Here is a 9155-nt window from a genome sequence, read left to right as displayed (position 1 = left end):
AGGGACCCGAGCCCAATGGGAGTTATGACGGTTTATCCTAACTCGCGGAAGTAGGATAAACGTTAAGTTTCCGAAGAAAAATATCAAGATTCAAGGATAACTACAAAGATCGACGAAAAATGGAATATTCCCAAAAGAGATAAACTTGGGCCCAAAGGCAAAGGAGTAAATGGGCCACCGACCTAAAACAGTTATATAAGGAGAGCTGGAGCAGAAGAAAAGGGATCTGAGAATTTAGACTTAGAGAACTCCTGCTAGCTTAGGTGGTTAGACTAGCAAGGCAAGGCTTAGAACTCTTTGCCGCTTTTCTGTTCTGCTTTTGTCTAGTTAGCATATCTCTGCTCCTCTCGGAGAAGTCATGTATTCATACTATTTCATTAATAAAACGCCTCCGAGCGATTATTTATCTTTATCTGCTATCTATCTTTTTACGCTCTGAAAGTGATTACACAGAGAATTCGGACCTTTAGGGAAAATCGGGTTTTCATGGTTTTCCTCCATACTTATTCATTAAAATCGACGGTGTGAATTCCGGTTCCCACAGTTTGGCGCTAAAAGGAGGAGGGGGGTCGAATTCTCTAACTCAAACATCACAAACGATTAAAGATACAAGATGTCCGCTTCAGTAGCTCACGATGTCGTCTCTTTCAAGGACAGATCAACGGCCGACCAGGTCAAACCTCACAACGATCAGCTTGTCATCGAACTGACCATCCAGGACATTGTTGGGGTAAAAAACGGTTACGACGAAGTTAACTTCCAAATCCCCGAAGAAGAAAAAGGTAGAAAAATTCTTCGACAAATATTTTTTCGAAATAGATTCTTCTTTACAAAAAACCTTTGCGGAAGAAACGCGAATCATCGGACAAGAGCTCGAGAAGGATCATTACGCAGCGACCAAACGCGTGCTCCGCTCGGTCGCTACGTAGCGACCGAGTTCGAGCCAAAGCTCAGTCGCTACGTAGCGACCAAGCGGAATGGGTGTTTGGTCGCAACGTAGCGCTTCCGAAACGTCGATACAACATCAGTCCATGCATTCTCGTCTACCCTTCGATGCTATCTCCCGAATACCGTAGCAAACCCGTCTCACATTCCCCGCCATTTCTAAGTTATCAATCAAACTTTACCGTTAAAACCGCGGAAAGTTCATTCTTTATCAAAAGAAGCCGTAATAGACGCTTCGAGTCGGAAGACGGCCCAAAGGGACCTAAGACATGACTCGAGGCCCGACTTACGATTTCTTAACCAACAGCCCGTAAACCGCATGTCGGTTTACGCTTGGTTCGCAAGGGAAGATAAATGTCAAGTTTCCGCGGATAAATACGAAGTTTGGAAGATAATTACGAAGATCGGACAAAATGGAATGTCTCCATTTTTATGCTATGGCGGCTTAAGGGCAGAAGAGGAAAAACGTAAAATGACCTTGGAGCCAGTATATAAGGGGTCCTAGGTGAGAGGCATAAGGAGGATTTTTCAGAGCAAACTTAGCACTTAGAGCAATTTTAGGCAATTTTCTGTTTTTGTTATTCGAGCTGCGACTCAACTAGGTTTAGCCGTCTTAGGGTTGCTAGAACTAGGAATCTCGCCGACAGCTCTCAGAGCCCAGGCACTTACCTTGTTGTAAACGCTCAAACGCATATTCGGAATAAGACTTCTATTTGCTCTCTTCTTACGATTTTTATACTTTATCGTTGTCATTATCGTGTTCTGATTTGCTTGGCGTGTGGTATTAGCAGATATCTGGGACCTCTGGAAAATTAGGGTTTTTCCTAGTTTCCTTATTTAAACGGAAATCAACAGTGCGAATTTTGGTTCCCACAGTTTGGCGCTAGAAGGAGGGGGGGGGGCACGGATCAATCTAACTCTCGACCACATCGCGCTCAACCAGACATGTCAACAGACGACACGGATAACGTGCAGACTCCTCTCAATGGAGGCAGCGGCACTGATCTCCACACTCCCGCAGCAAACATATCCGCGGCCAACGCACCAGCTAACACCGCGGCGCTCGAGGAGTTCAAAAAGATGTTCGCCACCTACGAAAAAAGGTCGGAAGAACAGGATAAGCTCGTGAGCACCTTGACCAAACAAGTTGAAACTTTAACGGCAAGGACTCGAGCAATCCGCCCCCGTGGAACCACTAAAGTCCGCGGGAAAAGACTCGACTTTGCGACCCCACTCGACAGGCCTGGAGCCGTCCAGGAACGACCTTCGGGTCAAAACCCTAGCGAGAAGTCTCCCGTCGAAAGGGGAAACTCCGAAAGCCCTCCGCCTCCCGCGAAGGCTTCAGAGGACAACGGAGTCGAGCAAGTCGACCTGGATCCTAGTGATGTCTCCAATAATACTGATGAGGACGCCGACAGACATCCAAGAAGGACCAGAAGCCGATTCACTCGGGAAAGCTCTCCCTTCGACAAACCAATGACAGAAGAGGAGGAAATCCTCTATTGGAACGAACAGGAAGAGCTGGCTGAAAAACAAACCGAGCTCACTCGCAGTAAACGCCGACAAGCGCGGAAACCTGCTGACAAGACGTCGGATATACGCGATCTTCGCGACTATATCACCAAGACTGCGGCAGAAGTAAGAGCCGTAAAATCTCAAATCCATCATGCTACGAGCGCAGCCCCCGAGATTGACAGATTGCTGGAAGGGGCTCGGAAGACCCCTTTCACCGCTCGCATCTCAGATACGAGGGTATCCGATCCAGGAAAAATCAAAGTACCAAAATATGATGGTACAACCGATCCGAGAGCGCACCTTCAGGCTTTCCACATCACGATGGGAAGAGCGAGGCTGAAGGACAGCGAGAGAGATGCCGGCTACTGCCGCCTGTTCGTCGAGAATCTAGAAGGAGCAGCCCTCGAATGGTTCGCGCACCTTAAACAAAACTCTATCGGGAGTTTCCGACAGCTCGCATCGGAATTTTTCAAGCAATACTCTATGTTCATAGATAGAGAAACTTCCGATGTCGATCTCTAGAGTCTGTCCCAGAGGGAAGAGGAACCCCTTCGGGAGTTCATCAGCCGGTTCAAGTTGGTGATGTCCAGGGTCAACGGGATAAGCGACAAGGTGGCCATCGACGCGCTCAGGAAGGCGCTCTGGTACAAGTCAAAATTCAGAAAATGGATATCCCTCGAAAAACCGCAGACGATCCAAGACGCCCTCCACAAGGCGACGGACTACATCATGATCGAGGAAGAAACGAAAATCTTATCGCAGAAGCATAAGTCGGCGAGATCGTCCTCGAAAGATGTAGATCCGAAAACAAGGAAGAAGAACCCTCGTAACGACAAGTATGTCCATCACGAGGGGGAAGAACTCCAAGGAGCACATAATTACGCGATCGGCTCAGACCAGGGCCGAACCACGAGTAATACGTGGACTCGCAACCAAGGATATGACGAAAACACCTTCTGCGAGTTCCACCAATCCCGAGGACACTCCACGACTAACTGCAAGGTCTTGGGAGCGAGGCTGGCCGCGAAGCTACTAGCCGGAGAACTCTCGGAAGTAACCAGCGTGAAAGATCTCATCCTCGAGACTGATCGCCCCCCGAAGCCGGACAGAAATCTCCCCACAGAGAGATCTCCCCAAAGAAACCAATCCGGAAATAAACGCGGCATGAGGCCAGACGACAAGGGGAACGATAACAATCGTCGTAGAGTCAACATGATCATCGGAGGATCGCAATTCTGCAACGATACGTTCTCCGCCATCAAGGCTTACCAGCGGAAGGCGGAGTCGAGCGCAAACTGGCCTACATGGTCTCCTACCAAAGATGATCAGAACTGCTCAATCACCTTCACAAAGGAGGAAGCCAGCGGGATCGATCAGCCTCACTGCGATCCGCTCGTCATAGACCTCGTCATACGAGATCTCGAAGTCGGAAGAGTACTCATTGACACAGGGATCACGGTAAATGTAATCTTCCGCGACACTCTCAATCGGATGAGCATTGAACTCGGAGAAGTAACTCCAACTCCGAAACCGCTCACAGGCTTTTCTGGCGAAGTATCGAGGACCCTCGGATCAATTCTGCTACCTGTCATGGCCAAGGAGGTCACAAAAATTCAGCTACCTGTCATGACCAGCACCACAGTCACCTCGCCCATGGGCGAGGACAACCATCACCAAGGTCACCTCGCCCATGGGCGAGGACGACCAGCACCACGGTCACCTCGCCCATGGGCGAGGATGATCCGCGCCTGGTTCATCAAGCCCTAGGGCGAAGACAATCCAATCCCGGCCAGTCCGACTCGTTTCGACTCTCGTGTCCTCCGTATAGTTGTGATATCCAACTTTTGGATCATATACCTCTCGTTTCGTCTCGATCGGAGTTACTCTCGAAGTTTTACGACTAAAATCGTAGAAAAGCCCGAAGGCCTAAAAATGGCCCGAGAGGATCTAAACGTGTCTAGAACTAATCTACGATTTAGAAGGGACCCGAGCCTAATGGGAGTTATGACGGTTTATCCTAACTCGCGGAAGTAGGATAAACGTTAAGTTTCCGAAGATAAATATCATGATTCGAGGATAACTACAAAGATCGACCAAAAATAGAATATTCCCAAAATAGATAAACTTGGGCCCAAAGGCAAAGGAGTAAATGGGCCAACGACCTAAAACAACTGTATAAGGAGAGCTGAAGCAGAAGAAAAGGGATCCGAGAATTTAGACTTAGAGAACTCCTGCTAGCTTAGGAAACTTAGAACTTAGGTGGTTAGACTAGCAAGGCAAGGCTTAGAACGTTTTGCCGCCTTTATGTTCTGCTTTTGTCTAGTTAGCATATCTCTACTCCTCTCGGAGAAGTCACGTATTCATACTATTTCATTAATAAAACGCTTCCGAGCGACTATTTATCTTTAACTTGTTATCTATCTTTTTACGCTCTAAAAATGATTACGCAGAGAATTCGGACCTTCAGGAAAAATCGAATTTTCTTGGTTTTCCTTCATATTTATTCATTAAAATCGACTGTGTGAATTCTGATTCCCACAAGCATACACAAACACAAGACAAGCATCATGCACTTGCTTAAATTATGCTTAAACAGCATAACAATATTATGCTTAAATTTCACAGGGGCAAAAAAACATGCGCAATGACGATAACAAAAAACAAAAAACGTTCTCATTCCGAAGGGTTTAGCCGCTATGCTACAGTGAATCATCGGTAAGTATCAAAACATCATAGTCAACGTTTATATGGAAGAAAAACATGGTTTTCTTCCTTTACGAGTTGATACTATTTACTTTTACTAGGCGATTGTGTTTGGATCAATTAACAATGCAACGACTATAAGTAATTTTATATTGGGAAGACTGGTTGGACCATCCAATTGAAAAAAAATCCCTCTTATAAATACTCCCATCTACACTTTCCACTTTCATTGACACACAAATTTTAAAAATCTCAGTCATCTAATCAAGAATTAAAGAATGGGAGGAAAAGGCGGTAGCGGTGGTGGAGGGAAAGGTGGTGGCGGTGGTGGTGGTGGTGGTGGTGGCGGTAGTGGAGGAGGTAGGAGCGGTGGGGGAGGGAAAAGTGGTGGCGGTAGTGGCGGAGGCTACATGGTGGCTCCGGGGAGCAATGGTTCTTCTTACATTTCAAGAGATTAACTTTGAGAGTGATCCTAAAGGTTACTTTGATAATCTGCATGGCAGTGGACAGGGTAGCAAGTGACCTTGGTCTGTTTATTTCACTATTTATGCATTGAAGATGGTTATTATTACCGAATAAATATCTAATGATCAAATAAAATAAGAGTTTCTACTTCATTTTCTCCATTCCTCCTCTGTCTCTTACTTATATGATTCGTAGCTTTTTTTATTAATATCAGTAATAGTGGTACTAATTAAATTAAAAATATTGACATACGTAGAATCAATCAACACATATTGCCTGTGTTATACAATAAGTCCAACAAATAGTCTCTTCCAAATAAGTATACAGTGATCGCACGTAACTTTTTCCTTTTGGAAAAGAGGTAGTAAATCACTTTTAAGTGTATTTTCTTATAAGAAGGGTGGAAATTGTACTCCCATTTAGAAAATATGAAATGAACGATCACAGTTGTAAGAAACATTACAATTACTTTAATGATATTGCAGTGGTGTGTAGTAACGGATTGTCTACATAAAGTGTAATTTTCTTACGAAGACAAAAATAATGGTAAACTTTGATAAAATTGTCGTAAACTTTATAGAAAGAAAAATTCTACAAACCATAATAACGGAATAAAAGTGTTAAAGCTTAGTTGATGTAATCTATATATAAACAAGTGAATTACTTTTATTTCTCAATCAATTCCATGATCATTTTTCACAATTTACAATACTTATAGCTAGGCTAGAATATGGCTCAAGAAATCAATCTAGATAGGGTTTAACTCCATATGATCCCTGGGTCATAAAGAAGAATTTAACTGACTATGATCTTTGTTTAGGTGGTCATTTGGAGACCCAGGTTCTACTGAACTGAACTAGAAATGTTTTCTTTTATCACAATTGATAAGACGGTAAAGACGAGCATTCTTTTTTTAATAACTCCAATAAATTTTCCACGCCTAGACTATTATATTTACTTCTACCAAAACAAAAGGTTGAAGATTTTATAGTACCAGAGATGGATTATATTACGTTCAAGAATTTGGGATTACCAAAAGGTGCTGAAATGAATAGTCGGTTGACCACGGTCGCCGGAAACCCGCGGTTACGTAAAAAAAAAAAAAAAAAGGTGCTGAAATGAATATTCATATTGTAGAGGAATGAAGCTAATTATTACATAGTGGTCTTAATCCAATACCAAGGCAGGTACATGTTTAAGAGTGAACGGAGCCCTTTGGCTAGAGCAAAAGCTTACAAAACAAACGATGAAACTGGACTCATGTGGGATAAAGCTCCAGAAGATTCTCGTTTCATCCACTACAAGAAAACAACGGTATTACGGACATTCCGACGGAAAATGAAATCCTCGGAATATTCCGAGGAATTTCCGAGGATATTCCGAGGAAACACAAAATTTGGTTTCCTCGGAATATACCGATGGAATTCCTAGGAAATATTAATCCGTCGGAATACACTACAAGAAAAAAGCGGTATTCTGACGGACATTCCGACGGAAAATTAAATCCTCGGAATATCCCGAGGAATTTCCAAGGAAATTTCGAGAAAACACAAAATTTGGTTTCCTCCGACTTTCCTCGGAATATATCGACGGAATTCCGAGGAAATACTCATCCGTCGGAATATTCTTATGGAATACCGAGGAAAAACAAATTCCTCGAAAAAAACCGATGAATTCTGAGGATATATTATAGCCGTTAGAGAGCCGTTGGGGAATTTTAAAAATTCCGAGGAAATTCCGACGAACTAGCCGTTTCCGTCGGAATTTCCTCGGTCTGTCGGCAGGATTTCAACTATAAATACAAGCACCCCTTTTCCTCTTCATTCACTCCATATCTTCATCCTCCCTCTTACTCTCTTTACACACGAATTTGATTCATAAAAAACATGTCTTCTTCAAATTATTTTCATTCTTGGATCGATCGACCTCATTTGGATCCGAACACGAGATTGCCTACGGAAGAATACCAACGAGGTATAACCGAATTCATGGGGTTAGTTCATCGACAACCGGAAGCAAAAACAGGTATGTTAAGATGTCCTTGCTCTAATTGTAAAAATAGAAAGGTTATTAAAGAGTTGGATGTTTGGACTCATCTATATTTGAGTGGGTTTACACGAAGTTACAAAATTTGGTATCATCATGGGGAAACTGATTATGAACATGGTAGTACTAGCGAACCTCAGCCAGCGGTTAAATTAGAAGAACCAATTAGAACGGATGTAGATTATGGTGTAGGTACTGAGCAGATGGTAAATGATCATTTTAGAGGGGAAGATTTACCCAATGCACAAGGTAGTAGATTTTATGATATGTTGGATGCTGGAAAGCAACCATTGTACGAAGGTTGCAGAGATGGTCATTCAGCTTTATCATCTGCTACAATATTGATGGGCATTAAAACAGATTATAATTTGGCTGAAGATTGTGTGGATGCGATTGCTGATTTGGTAAAAGGTATTCTACCCGAGGATAATGTAGCCCCTGGTTCATACTACGAGGTTCAGAAACTCGTAGCTGGTCTTGGTTTATCGTATCAGGTAATAGATGTATGCAGCGACAACTGCATGATTTATTGGAGGGCGGATGAACAGCTGGTTACATGCAAATTTTGTGGAAAGCCTCGTTATAAAGATACGAGTGGAAGAGTTCCAGTGCCATATAAAAGGATGTGGTATTTGCCTTTGACGGAAAGGTTGCAGAGGTTGTATCTGTCTGAACGCACAGCGCAACCAATGAGATGGCATGCGGAGCACTCAACAGATGGTGAGATCAGACATCCTTCAGATGCAAAAGCGTGGAAGCATTTCCAATCAAAGTATCCCGACTTTGCGTATGAGAGAAGAAATGTCTACCTTGGATTATGTACTAATGGTTTCAGTCCGTTTGGCAAGAGTGGAAGACAGTATTCTCTATGGCCCGTCATTCTTACACCATACAACCTACCTTGGATTTTGTTTCTCTCGATTCTCGTTCCCGGACCAGAGCATCCTAAGAGATCACTTGATGTGTTTCTTCAGCCACTAATATATGAGTTGCAACAACTATGGGCTCAAGGTGCTGAAACATACGATGTTTCATGTAAAGAAAACTTTCAAATGCGGGCAGTACTAATGTGGACAATAAGTGATTTTCCAGCATATGGTATGTTGTCTGGATGGACAACGCATGGAAGACTATCATGTCCATATTGTCAAGATAACACTGATGCTTTCCAACTAAAACACGGAAGGAAAACGTGTTGGTTTGACTGTCACAGGAGATTCCTACCACCTGATCATCCATATCGTAGGAGTATGAATTTGTTTACGAAGAACAAGAGGGTGTTTGACAGTCCACCTCCGGAAATTTGTGGGAAAGATTTGAAGATACAACTAAGAGATTTTGGTGCAGAAAGGACGCCAGACGTCGGTGGACATGAGCGTTTTCCGGTAGATGCTGTTGGAGAACTACATAACTGGCACAAAAAAAAGTATTTTCTGGGATCTGCCATACTGGGAGGATCATCTGCTAAGGAATAATTTAGA

General features: G+C 43.4%; 1 pseudogene; it reads left to right on the top strand.

Annotated features, from left to right (window-relative positions):
• The first annotated feature begins 5441 nt into the window (after window positions 1–5441).
• On the top strand, window positions 5442–5777 carry LOC111201948 (annotated as a pseudogene).
• Window positions 5778–9155: the final 3378 nt, after the last annotated feature.

This window comes from Brassica napus, chromosome C4 (genome assembly GCF_020379485.1).
Source record: "Brassica napus cultivar Da-Ae chromosome C4, Da-Ae, whole genome shotgun sequence".
Lineage (NCBI taxonomy): Eukaryota > Viridiplantae > Streptophyta > Magnoliopsida > Brassicales > Brassicaceae > Brassica > Brassica napus.
The sequence above is the reverse complement of the archived record's forward strand: the minus strand, read 5'-3'. Positions and strand labels throughout refer to the sequence as shown.